This window comes from Gracilinanus agilis, chromosome 2 (assembly GCF_016433145.1).
Source record: "Gracilinanus agilis isolate LMUSP501 chromosome 2, AgileGrace, whole genome shotgun sequence".
NCBI classification, from domain to species: Eukaryota; Metazoa; Chordata; class Mammalia; order Didelphimorphia; family Didelphidae; genus Gracilinanus; species Gracilinanus agilis.
The window spans coordinates 373,610,618-373,623,274 of NC_058131.1; the positions used below are offsets into that span (position 1 = coordinate 373,610,618).

At 35.4% G+C, this 12,657-nt stretch overlaps 1 pseudogene; it reads left to right on the forward strand.

The window, feature by feature from the left end:
• Nucleotides 1–3,733: 3,733 nt before the first annotated feature.
• LOC123235554 lies at nt 3,734–5,121 on the forward strand (annotated as a pseudogene).
• The last annotated feature ends 7,536 nt before the right edge of the window (nt 5,122–12,657 follow it).

Genomic DNA, 12,657 nt, shown 5'->3' on the forward strand with positions numbered 1-12,657 from the left:
CACACATTGATTAAATGTGGAGAATATATATTTTAAAATAAATACATATGATGAGATAAGACCTAGCTAAAAGAAGGTAATTTAAGCTCATTAGGGAGAAAATATTCTGAACATTAAACTTCCTTTTGGGGAGGAAAATAAGCCAATAACTTTTAATACAGTTTTATTCTTTACCCTCTACACTATATAATGACAATAAAGGGAGTTTTATTTATTTAAAAAAATTCTTTCTTTATCCTCTTTACCCTACAAATGTCTCTGTCTCTCTTTGTCTTTGACCCTTTTTCCCTGTTTCTGCCTCTGTCTCTAACTTTGTCTCTCTCTACCAGTTACTATTTAACATTTGTTCACTGTTACAGTATCTTTTACCTCTAATTGATGCTGAAATTTCTGCTTTAGATGGGACAGTCTGTCATTATATCTTTTGATGCATATTTTATTAATTTTGAAAAGGACAATATTAGACCAAAATTCCTTTGAGAAATTTCAAACCTCCCTAATGACCCTAAATATCTGTCTTTGAAACAAAGGCCTTCTTTTTCATAATTGATACTGCTTTGTGACTTACAGTCATGGAACAAAAAAATCTTTGAAATTTAAAAATGACTATCACTCAGAGGACAATGGAGAAGTCCGTGGTGGGTATATGAGCTCACTATAACATTTAACAACTAATAAATTGTGAAAAAGGAACTAGAATTATATTAGATATACATATATAATACATGATCAGAAATAAAAGACAATGGGCTGATCATATGGCAGAAATAATAGATAACCAGAACATTATGCATTCTATAAGTATCATCATGGTACCTATAATGTCTAGAGTATTTTAGAAGAGCCTGTAACTTTGGTAGACAACAAGCAGTGAATTTATGGGCAATATGGAAAAATGGACCATTATAGACAAATGTTCTAGAATATTGTTAGAATTATCCCCATCTATGAAATAAAAAATCCACTTGATCTGGCAATTTAACAGAGGATGAGCATATTTCTACAATTTCTAGAACATATTTCTAGAATTATTTTTTAATATAACCACGGACCATTGGACCATGGTCCAACATTTGAAATTTTTTTCTGATATAACAATTATTAACTACTTCTTTATATTATTTAATGCTAATGAAACACTTTCCAAATGGTGAAATTTGGATTTCTTAGTAGAGATTGGAGAAGTACCTCACCCATGCTCCCACATAGATTTTAATCACAGAATTTGGAAGTTGTAAGAGTAGTTAGAGGTTATCTAATCTCCTTTCAAATATTCTTCAATCCAGTATTGCTGGTGTTCTTGTTTTTCTTATTATACAACACCCCATCTCTAGACAGTTGTTCCTGGCTGTCTTGTATGCCTGGAACTTCTTTGTCATGTCTGCCTTGTGACTTTTTTTCAAGTCTTAGCCAAAAGCTTTATAAGAATGCTTCCCGATTCTTTTTTAATCTTAGTTTCTTCTATATGAGATTATATCCAATTTATGCTGTATACTCCTTGTTTACAAATAGTTATTTGATTGTTGTTTCTTATATTAGAATTTAAATGCTGTCAGTTCAGATATTTGTTGTTCTTATTGTTGTTTTATGTTTGCTTTTTTTTTTTATTTTCAGAGTTTAAGTACAGGCCTGACATGGACCTGGTATTTAATAAGTGTTTGTTGACTTGATTTGACAAGTAAAACCATACTTGAAAAAGAATGTTCTACACATACATCTGACAAGTAAAAGGAAACGGATGATCATTCTTCAGAGAATGGTAAATTCCATTATACTGCTTTGACCAACTTTTAAAAAAAGAGGATCTGAAATCCTGAGAGTAGATTCATATAGGTTGCTGCTTTATATCTTAACACAAGTTTCCTACAAAAGGACATCCCTATGCATGGCTGATATATCTAGTTCATGATTTATACACTGGATTGATATTTTGCAACAATGCAACTGTGCCACCCTCAACTACGAGAGAATGAACTTTCTTAACCCAAAAAAGAGATTTAAAACATTTTCACACTAAGAACTAAGAATATAAACAATAATCAAATTTAGCTCATTTCTCCTATCATTTCAATCGTCATGTGGATTCAGTAAGGGTTAATATATAGAAATAGAAATAAAATTTTACTGATAAATCCATAATCTATGGTTCTTAAGCTTGGAAGAAAAAATCTTTATATCCACAATGTATTGCATGTTAATGACTACATATATTTACATATGCACACATATATACATATATATATTATCTGTATGTATCTGTAAATAATTTTCTCAAAGAAATTGGGAATTTAAGATTATCTTGTCTTAAATCTTTTTGAAAGGATTACTTCTAACAAACTAATTTTTCTCCTAAGGATTTCTACCTCTCAATTTATCATAGTGCTAATAAAAATACTGTAAAATGAAATGTAAAACAAAGACCTGGAATATGAGATTAAAACAAAGGAAGAAGTTTAAAATGAGGTTAAATTAATTACTTCTTGATAGAATTCCTATATTTCATATCTAATATAATTATTTGCAAGTAGTTTCTATTAGAAGGGAGGATGTTAAAACTTTTATTTTTTCCTTCAATTTTATCTGAGGTTTAATTTTAATAAAGTTGCTATTAAGTATTCCTTCTCATTCCTTTAAGATCACCACTGAATTAATTTTTTTTTAAACCCTTGTACTTCAGTGTATTGTCTCATAGGTGGAAGATTGGTAAGGGTGGGCAATGGGGGTCAAGTGACTTGCCCAGGGTCACACAGCTGGGAAGTGGCTGAGGCCGGGTTTGAACCTAGGACCTCCTGTCTCTAGGCCTGACTCTCACTCAACTGAGCTACCCAGCTGCCCCCCACTGAATTAAATTTAACAGAAAATATTACTCTTTTTGCTTAATGTTTAAAAACATTATATTATATTTTGCTGAACAGGACTTGGAAGAGAAGGTCCCTACCTAAAAGGAAATAGGAGTAGCTTTTAGCATTTTCTGCAGCCTCTCTATGACAATTCATGTAATTTTGCAGTAAATAAGAGTAGAGTTGATCCTGAAGTCCGTTGTCACCTCTAACATACACTGGCTAGGTCATCCTGGATACATTGTCTAATCTTTAAATATTCCCACATGAAAATATAGCACTACAAATTACAGAGAAAGTTCTCATTAGTAAAGGAATTTCCCTGCTCCCAACCCTTCCCATTCTACTTCCCTACATCAATGAAAGTAGATAAATAAATCTAATAAATAAACAAACAAACAAACAAATACATAAATAAGTGAGTAAGTAAGCAAATAAATAGATAAATGAAAATATAGACATCTGGATTCTATACCTTCTCTCTTTTCTACTGACGAGTGTATTCCTATCAAAACCCATTTTACTGGGAATGTACATATAGAGACTATTTGATAAACTATTAGAAATGTTGTAGAAGGGACTTAGGGCTAAGTGGTACACTGAACAGAACAGTAGGCCAGGAGTTAGAAAAGTCTTATTTTAAACGGGTCTCAGATACATACAAGCTTTGTGACTCTGTGTAAGTCACTTAACAATCTGCCTCAATTTCATCATCTGCAAAAAGGGGATAATAATAGCAAATACCTTTCAGCTTTGTTGTGGAGATTAAATTATATACATGTGTGTGATTCACACCCATGCATGTGTGTATAATGGAGTGAGAGAGATTCATGAAAACACATTAAAGCACCTTACAAAACTGAAAGAATTTTAAAGATGTTAATCAGGCTGCCGCTACTCCGGGGAGAAGCAACTCGCTATCAGGGTGCAAAGATGCAGAGCAACAAAGGCTTTAGCCTGAATAAGCAGAACCATACTCCAAGGAAACACCAGCAGCACCAGCACCAGCACCAGCAGCAACAACAGCAACAACAGCAACAAAAGCAACCACCACCAATACCTGCAAATGGGCAGGAGGCCAACAATCAGAATGAAGGCCTGACTATTGATCTGAAGAATTTTAGGAAGCCGGGGAAAAGACTTTCACCCAGTGGAGCCGCCTCTTTGTGGGAAATCTCTGAAGAAGAAATGAGGAAACTGAGAAATATGGGAAGGCAGGCGAGGTGTTCATACACAAAGACAAATGATTTGGCTTCATCCGCTTGGAAACCCGAACTCTAGCTCAGATTGCTAAGGTCGAACTGGATAACATGCCCTTACGTGGAAAGCAGTTGCGAGTGCGCTTTGCGTGCCATAGAGCATCCCTAACTGTTAGAAACCTGTCACAGTTCATGTCTTTGGCCAGGTGGAGAGAGCTGTAGTGATTGTGGATGATCGAGGGAGGCCTTCAGGGAAAGGCATTGTGGAATTCTCAGGGAAGACAGCTGCGAGAAAAGCTCTGGACAGATGCAGTGAAGGGTCCTTCCTAGGCCTGTAACTGTGGAGCCGATGGACCAACTGGATGATGAAGAAGGTCTCCCAGAGAAATTGGTCATCAAGAACCAACAATTTCACAAGGAGCGAGAGCAGCCACCTCGATTTGCCCAGCCTGGTTCCTTTTGAGTATGAGTTTGCCATGAGTTGGAAAGCGCTGATTGAGATGGAGAAGCAGCAACAGGGCCAAGTAGACCGAAACATCAAGGAAGCCAGGGAGAAGCAGGATATGGAGATGGAGGCTGCTCGCCATGAGCACAAGGTCATGTTGATGAGGCAGGATCTGATGAGAGGTCAGGAAGAGCTCCGAAGAATGGAGGAACTTCATAACCGGGAAGTACAGAAACTAAAGCAAATGGAACTCAGGTAGGAGGAGGAACGCAGACGTCCAGAGGAGGAGATGAGGCGACAGCAGGAAGAAATGATGCGGCGTCAGCAAGAGGGTTTCAAAGGAAACTTCCCTGATGCAAGAGAGCAGGAAATGCGGATGGGCCAGATGGGTATAGGAGGTGCTATGGGATTAAACAACAGAGGATCCTTGGCTGGTGCTGATGTGCCAGCTGGTGCCCCTAGTCCTCCAGGGCCTGGTACAATGATGCCAGATGGAACCATGGGAATGACCCCCAGTGTCCGCTTTGGCCAGGGTGGCACAATGGAAGGACTTGGGGCAATGGGTGCAAACCCTCCCGCGTTCGACAGAGGAACTCCCGGAGGGGACTTTGGCCCAAACAAACCTCGCAGATACTAAGAGTCACAGTGGCGAATTTCCCCTGACCCTACAGACAAAGACCCTTTCTGGACTAGCCAGGATTCTGCCTTAGAGGGTGTTGGGGCTCTGTTCCTCCTACTAGTTAGGCCTCCCCACTTGAACTACTCTAGGTAGGAAATGTGCTGAGGGAAGAGAGGGGTTGGGGAGGGGCATTTAGTGAATCAGTTCTATGTGGCACATTCTTAAAACTTCAATGCGAAGGCTACCAAGGGCCTGGGGGAGGTCACAAGGCCAAAAGGCTTTATCCCTGTCCCCCTTGACCATTCCACCTTTGTCCCCTCACTCCTCCCTGGGTAACTTAGACACAATTCTGGTTAGGACCTCTGGTGTATCCAGGAAGTTCAGGCAAAGATACCAGTAGAAGACCCTTTCCTCTTCCTCACCCAGTGTTCCTCTTATATCCTGAAAAGGTTTTGTTATGTGCTTCTAGGTTTCAATTACATGTTTTGTTTTGTTTTGTTTTTAAACTTCTCTTTCTTGGATGGGGGAGGCAGCCCAGAATGGAGGAGCTTGTAGCCTCCCTCTGGGAGGTGCTGGGGTGTCATTGTACACGCCCTCTCTTTGTTGGTCTAAGTTCTAGCTTGGGGAGGGGCAGGGGCTGCTGGGTGCTTGTGCTCTCTAATCCATGCCTGTAGCTCTCAAGGCTTGCCTGTCTTTAGCTGTTGCTGCATAAGTTTCACTGGTGTACGAGATGTTGGGCCCTCTTACAGTCTGGAGTTGATTTGAGAATTGAGACAGGAATGCAGCAAAAATATTAATCAATAACAGATTTTAAGCCTTTTTCAAAAAAAAAAAAGATGTTAATCATTATCATTATCTGGTAAGACTTTGGGCTAAATGTTCTGTAAAATCCCTTCCAATTCTAAAATATAATAATTCTATGGTATCTGCAATACTCATAATCTGTAGCTTCTTAGGCTTTATCTTATACACATAAACACATATGAATATATGAACATATGACCCTCACTGCATTCATGGTATTGGACAATCTAAGAAATGCAACTGAAGGTGTTTCCAAGGAAATTTTGCTGTTTTGTCATGATCTCCCTAAAAACAAATTTTTTATTTAATATTATTATGTTTTTCTTTTTTTTTTGGTTAATATTTTATTTTTAGAAAAATTTTCCATGGTTACATAATTCATGTTTTTACTTTACCCTTCAGCCCCTCATACTCCCCCCACCCCACCTCCCTCCCCACCCTCCATAGCTAATTCGCATTTCTACTGGTTTTAACATGTGTGGTTAGTCAAGACTTATTTGCATGTTATTGATAGTTGGATTGGTGGGGTCATTTAGTGTCTACATCCCCATTTATGTCCTCATCAACTCAAGTGTTCAAGCAGTTGGTTTTCTTCTGTGTTTCCTCTCCTATAGTTCTTCCTCTGAATGTGGGTAGCATTCTTTTCCATTAATCCCTCAGAATTGTCTTGGGTCATTGCTTTGCTGCTAGTACAGACATCCATTACATTCGATTTTACCGCAGTGTATCAGTCTCTGTGTATAACATTCTTCTGGCTCTGCTCCTTTCACTCTGCATCAATTCCTGGAGGTCTTTCCAATTCACATGGAATTTCTCCAGTTTATTATTCCTTTGAGCACAATAGTATTCCATCACCAACGTATACCACAATTTGTTCAGCCATTCCCCAATTGAAGGGCATACCCTTACTTTCTAGTTTTTTGCCACCACAAAGAGCTCAGCTATAAATATTTTTGTACAAATCTGTTTATCTATGATCACTTTGGGGTACAAACCCAACTATGGTATAGCTGGATCAAAGGTTAGGCATTCTTTTGTCGCTCTTTGGGCATAATTCCAAATTGCCATCCAGAATGGTTGGATCAATTCACAACTCCACCAGCAATGCATTAATGTCCCAATTTTGTCACATCCCCTCCAACATTCATTACTTTTCCCTGCTATCATTTTAGCCAATCTGCTAGGTGTGAGGTGGTACCTCAGAGTTGTTTTCATTTGCATTTCTCTAATTATTAGAGATTTAGAAGACTTTTTCATGCGCTTATTGATACTTTTGATTTCTTTATATGAAAATTGCCTATTCATGTCCCTTGCCCATTTAGCATTTGGAGAATGGCTTGATTTTTCATAGAATTGATTTAGCTCCTTGTATATTTGAGTAATTGGACCTCTGTTAGAATTTTCTGTTATAAAGATTTTTTCCCAGTTTGTTGTTTTCCTTCTGATTTTGATTGCATTGTTTTTGTTTGTACAAAAACTTTTTAATTTAATATAATCAAAACCATTTAATTTACATTTTGTAATTTTTTCTAACTCTTGCTTGGTTTTAAAATCTTTCCTTTCCCAGAGATCTGACAAGTATACTGTTCTGTGTTCACTTAATTTACTTACAGATTCCTTCTTTATATTCAAGTCTTCCACCAATTCTGAATTTATCTTGGTGGAGGGGTGAGATATTGATCTAAACCTAATCACTCCCATATTGTTTTCCAATTTTCCCTGCAGTCTTTGTCAAATAGTGGATTTTTGTCCCAAAAGTTGGGCTCTTTGGGTTTATCATACACTGTTTTACTGATGTCACTTACCTCAAGTCTATTCCACTGATCCTCCCTTCTATCTCTTAGGCAGTACTATATTGTTTTGATGACTGCTGCTTTATGGTACAGTTTAATATCTGGTACTGCTAAGCCACCTTCCTTCACGTTTTTTTTCATTATTTCCCTTGATATTCTTAATATTTTGTTATTCCAAATAAACATTGTTATAGTTTTTTTTCTAATTCAGTAAAAAAGTTTTTTGGTAGTTTAATAGGTATGGCACTAAATAAGTAAATTAATTTGGGTAGAATGGTCATTTTTATTATGTTAGCTCATCCTACCCATAAGCAATCAATGTTTTTCCAATTGTTTAGATCTAGTTTTAATTGTTTGGAAAGTGTTTTATAGTTATGTTCATATAATTCCTTTGTTTGTTTTGGAAGATTGATTCCTAAGTATTTTGTATTGTCTATGGTGACTTTAAATCGTGTTTCTCTTTCTACCTCTTGCTGCTGTGAGGTGTTGGAAATATATAGAAATGCTGATGATTTATGTGCATTTACTTTGTATCCTGCAACTTTGCTAAAGTTGTTGATTATTTCTACTACCTTTTTAGTTGATTCTCTAGGATTTTTTAAGTAGGCCATCATGTCATCTGCAAAGAGTGATAGCTTAGTCTCCTCTTTGCCTATTTTAATACCTTCAATTTTTTTTCTTATCTAATTGCTACTGCTAGTGTTTCTAGTACAATGTTAAATAATAGAGGTGATAAGGTGCCTCCTTGTTTCACACCTGATCTTATTGGAAAGGCTTCTAATTTATCTCCATTGCATATGATGCTTGTGGATGGTTTAAGATGTTTACTGTTCATTATTTTTAGGAAAGGAAGTTCTATTCCTATACTTTCTGGTGTTTTCAGTAGGAATGGGTGCTGTATTTTGTCAAAGGCTTTTTCAGCATCTATTGAGATAATCATGTGGTTTTTGTTGGTTTGCTTGTTGATATGGTCAATTATGTGGATGGTTTTTCTAATGCTGAACCATCCTTGCATTCCTGGTATAAATCATACCTGATCATGGTGGATAACCCTCTTGATCATTTGTTGGAGTCTTTTTGCTAGTATTCTATTTAAGATTTTTGCGTCTATATTCATTAAGGAGATTGGTCTGTAATTTTCTTTCTCTGTTTTTGATCTACCTGGCTTTCGAATCAGTACCATATTTGTGTCATAAAAGGAATTTGATAAGACTCCTTCTTTCCTTATTATATCAAATATTTTGTATAGTATTGGGATTAATTGTTCTTTGAATGTTTGATAAAATTCACTTGTGAAACCATCAGGCCCTGGGGATTTTTTCTTAGGGAGTTATTTGATGGCTTGTTCAATTTCTTTTTTCTGATATTGGATTATTTAAGTATTCTATTTCTTCTGCTGTTAATCTAGGTGATTTATATTTTTGTAAATATTCATTCATTCCATCCATTCCATTTTTCTTAATACCCATTTTTTAAAATATAATCACATTTTCCCCCAATATACCTCCTTCTCCTCCTTTAGAGCCATCCCATATAACAAATGAAATTTTTGAAGGAAAGAAAAAAAGAGGAAAAAATTAGAAGAAATGATCAACATATTAAAAAATCCAAAAACAGCACAGTGTTCAAAACAGCATATTTCTTTATTTGAGTCTTGCCTGATCTTGGGATTTTTTCACATAAATTTTTTTCCCAAATGTATTTTTCCAGTAACCTGTAGAAACAATTTTTTGACAATTGTTCTCTTTTTTTTAATTAAATTTTTTAAAATGATTAAACCCTTAACTTCTCTGCATTGCATCCTAGGTGGAAGAGTGGTAAGGGTGGGCAATGGTGGTCAAATGACTTGCCCAGGGTCACACAGCTGGGAAGTGTCTGAGGCCAGATTTGAACCTAGGACCTCCCATCTCTAGGCCTGGCTCTCAATCCACTGAGCTACACAGCTGCCCCCTTGACAATTGTTTTCTGAAATTTTAGAATTCAATTTTTCTCCCTACCTACCCAGTCTACCCCCCATTGAGGTTGTGAATAGTTTAATATAGCTTATACTCATATGTTTATTAATACATATATCCATATTATTCATTTCATGACAGAAGAAAAATAACATGAACAGAAATCTCATGAAGGAGATATAGTCGAATATGGAATGCTTTTATATGCACTTAGATTCCAACAGTTCCTTGTGGTTATCTTGGAAATTTACTTCATTGATATTGGTTTAGTCCCTCACAATTTGTCATAATATAGAATTTGTTACTATGTACATTGTTCTCATGGTTCTGTTTACTTCACTTTGCTTCAGTACATTTTTTCCATGTTTCTCGGAACTCATCCCCTTCATTGTTTCATATGGCATAAATAGTATTCCATCAAAACCATATACCACAACAATTCCCTAAGTGATAGAAAATCTCTCAAGTCTAAAGTCTTTTCCTCTACAAAAAGAATTGCTAAAATATTTTGGTACAGGTAAGTCTTTTGCTCTTATCTCTGATCACTTTGGGATACAGACCTAGTAGTGGTATTGGGTCAAAGGGTTCGCATAGTTTGGTGACCCTTTAAGACTGGTTCCAAATTGTTCTTTAGAATGGTTGTATCCATTCACAGTTTCACCAATAGTGTAATAATATCCAAATTTTCCCACATTTCCTCCAACATTTATCATTTTCCTTTTTGGTGATGTTAGCCAATCAGATAGGAGGGAGGTAGTATCTCAGAGGTGTTTAAATTTGCATTTCTCTATTCATTAGTGATTTGGAGCATTTTTTCTTATGACTAGTTTCTTCCTCTGAGAATCACCTGTTCATATCCTTTTGTCATTTTTAAATTGGGGAATGTTTTATATACTTATAAATCTGATTCAGTTCTCTATATATTTGAGAAATAAGACTTTTTGTCAGAGACAGTTGCTATAATTTTTTCCTGAATTTGTGGTTTCCCTTGTAATCTTAGTTACATTGATTTTGTTTTTATAAGACTTTTTACATTTAATGTAATAAAAATTATCCATTTCATTTTTGTAATAGTCTCTACATATTGTTTGGTCAGAAATTATTCATAAGTCTGACTGGTAAACTTTTCCATATTCCCCTAAATTGTTCATGGTACTACCCTTTATTTATAGATCAAATATCTATTTTGATTTTCTCCTGGTGTATGATGTGAGGTTTGATCATTATCTACTCTCTTCCATACTTCTTTCTAGTTTTCCCTACTGTTTTTGTCAAATGATGAATTTGTTCTCCAAAAATTTGTATCTTTGGGTTTATCTAACACTAAATTGCTATGGAAATTGACTTTTATGTGCTGATTACTTAATCTAGTCCATTGATCCAACATTCTTTTCCTCACACAGTAGCAGATTGTTTTGATGTTTACCTATTTATACTGTAATTTGAGATCTGGCACAGTCAGGCCTCCTTTCATATTTATTTTTCATTCATTCTCTTGATATTCTTGGCCTTTTGTTCTTCAAGATGAACTTTGTTGTTATTTTTTTCTAATTCTACAAAATAATTTTTGGGTAATTTTATTAGAATGGCACTGAATAGATAAATTAATTTATATAGAATTATCATTTTCATATTTGATTGACATACTCATAAGCAGTTAATGTTTTTTTCTAGTTGTCTAGGTAAGAACTTATTTGTATAAAGTGTTTTGTAATTATATTCATATAGTTGCTGGGTTTGTTTTTGTAGGTATACCCTCATGTATTTTATAATTCCAGAATCATTTTGAATGGAATTTTCTTTTCTATTTTTTGATATTAGACTTTGTTGGTGGCAAATAGAAAAACTAATTATTTATGTAGGTTTATTTTTTATCTTGCAACTTTGTAAAGTTGTTAATAATTAGTATTAGATTTTTTGTAGATTCTCTAGGATTTTCTAGGAATACTTTCATATCAATTGAAAGCAGTGATTTGTTTCTTCATTGCCTTTTCTAAGTCCTTTCGGTCCTTTTATTTTGCTCTTATTGCTACAGTGAGCATTTCTCATATAATATTAAACAATAGTGGAGATAATGGGCATCCTTGCTTTGCCCCTGGTGTTTTTGGGAAGGGTTTATTTATCTCCATTAATGCTTGCTGATGGTTTTAGCCATGTATGCTATTTGTTATTTAAGGAAGATTCCATTTATTACAATGTTTTCTAAAGCTTTTATGCTGAATGATTGTTGGTTTTGTTATTGAAATGGTCAATTATACTGATTGTTTTCCTAATATTTAACCATCTTTGCATTCCTGATATCAAACCCACCTGATCATGATACATAATTATTTTGATATAATGCTGTAATCTCCCTGCAAAGTATTTTATTTAAAAATTTTTCATCAATATTCATTAGGGAGAATGTACTATAGAAGTGATTGTGATCCTATTAGAGATTGGGTGCCCAAATGGTGCCCTCATTTACCCCAGACAAGGGGAGAAAAAAAGTGCTCCCATTAGGCTACAGAGCAGAGGGGCAGGTGATGTGAAAAAATTTCCTCAAGCACAGTGGAGAGGGGCAGAGGAGCAACCCCCTCCAGCACACATGCCATAGGTTCACCAACACTGATTTATAGTTTTCTTTCTTTGTGTAAGCTCTTCCTGGTTTAGGTATCAATACCATATTTGTGTCATAAAAAAGTGTTTGGATGGATTAACTCTTTACCAATTTTTCAAAATAATTAATGTAGTATTAGATTTAGTAGTTCTTTGAATGTTTGGTAAAATTCATTTGTCAATCCATCTGGCCCTGCATCCTTTTTCTTAGGGAGTTCTTTGATGGTTTGTTCATTTTCTTTTTCTGTAATGGGGTTAAGTATTCCAATTTCCTCTTTTTTTAATTGGGGTAATTTATATTTTTCTATTCAATTATTTCACTTAGATTGTCAGATTTATGGCTGGGTAAAATAACTTCCAATAATTTCTTTAATTTTTTCTGCATTGGTTGTGATTTGTTTTTT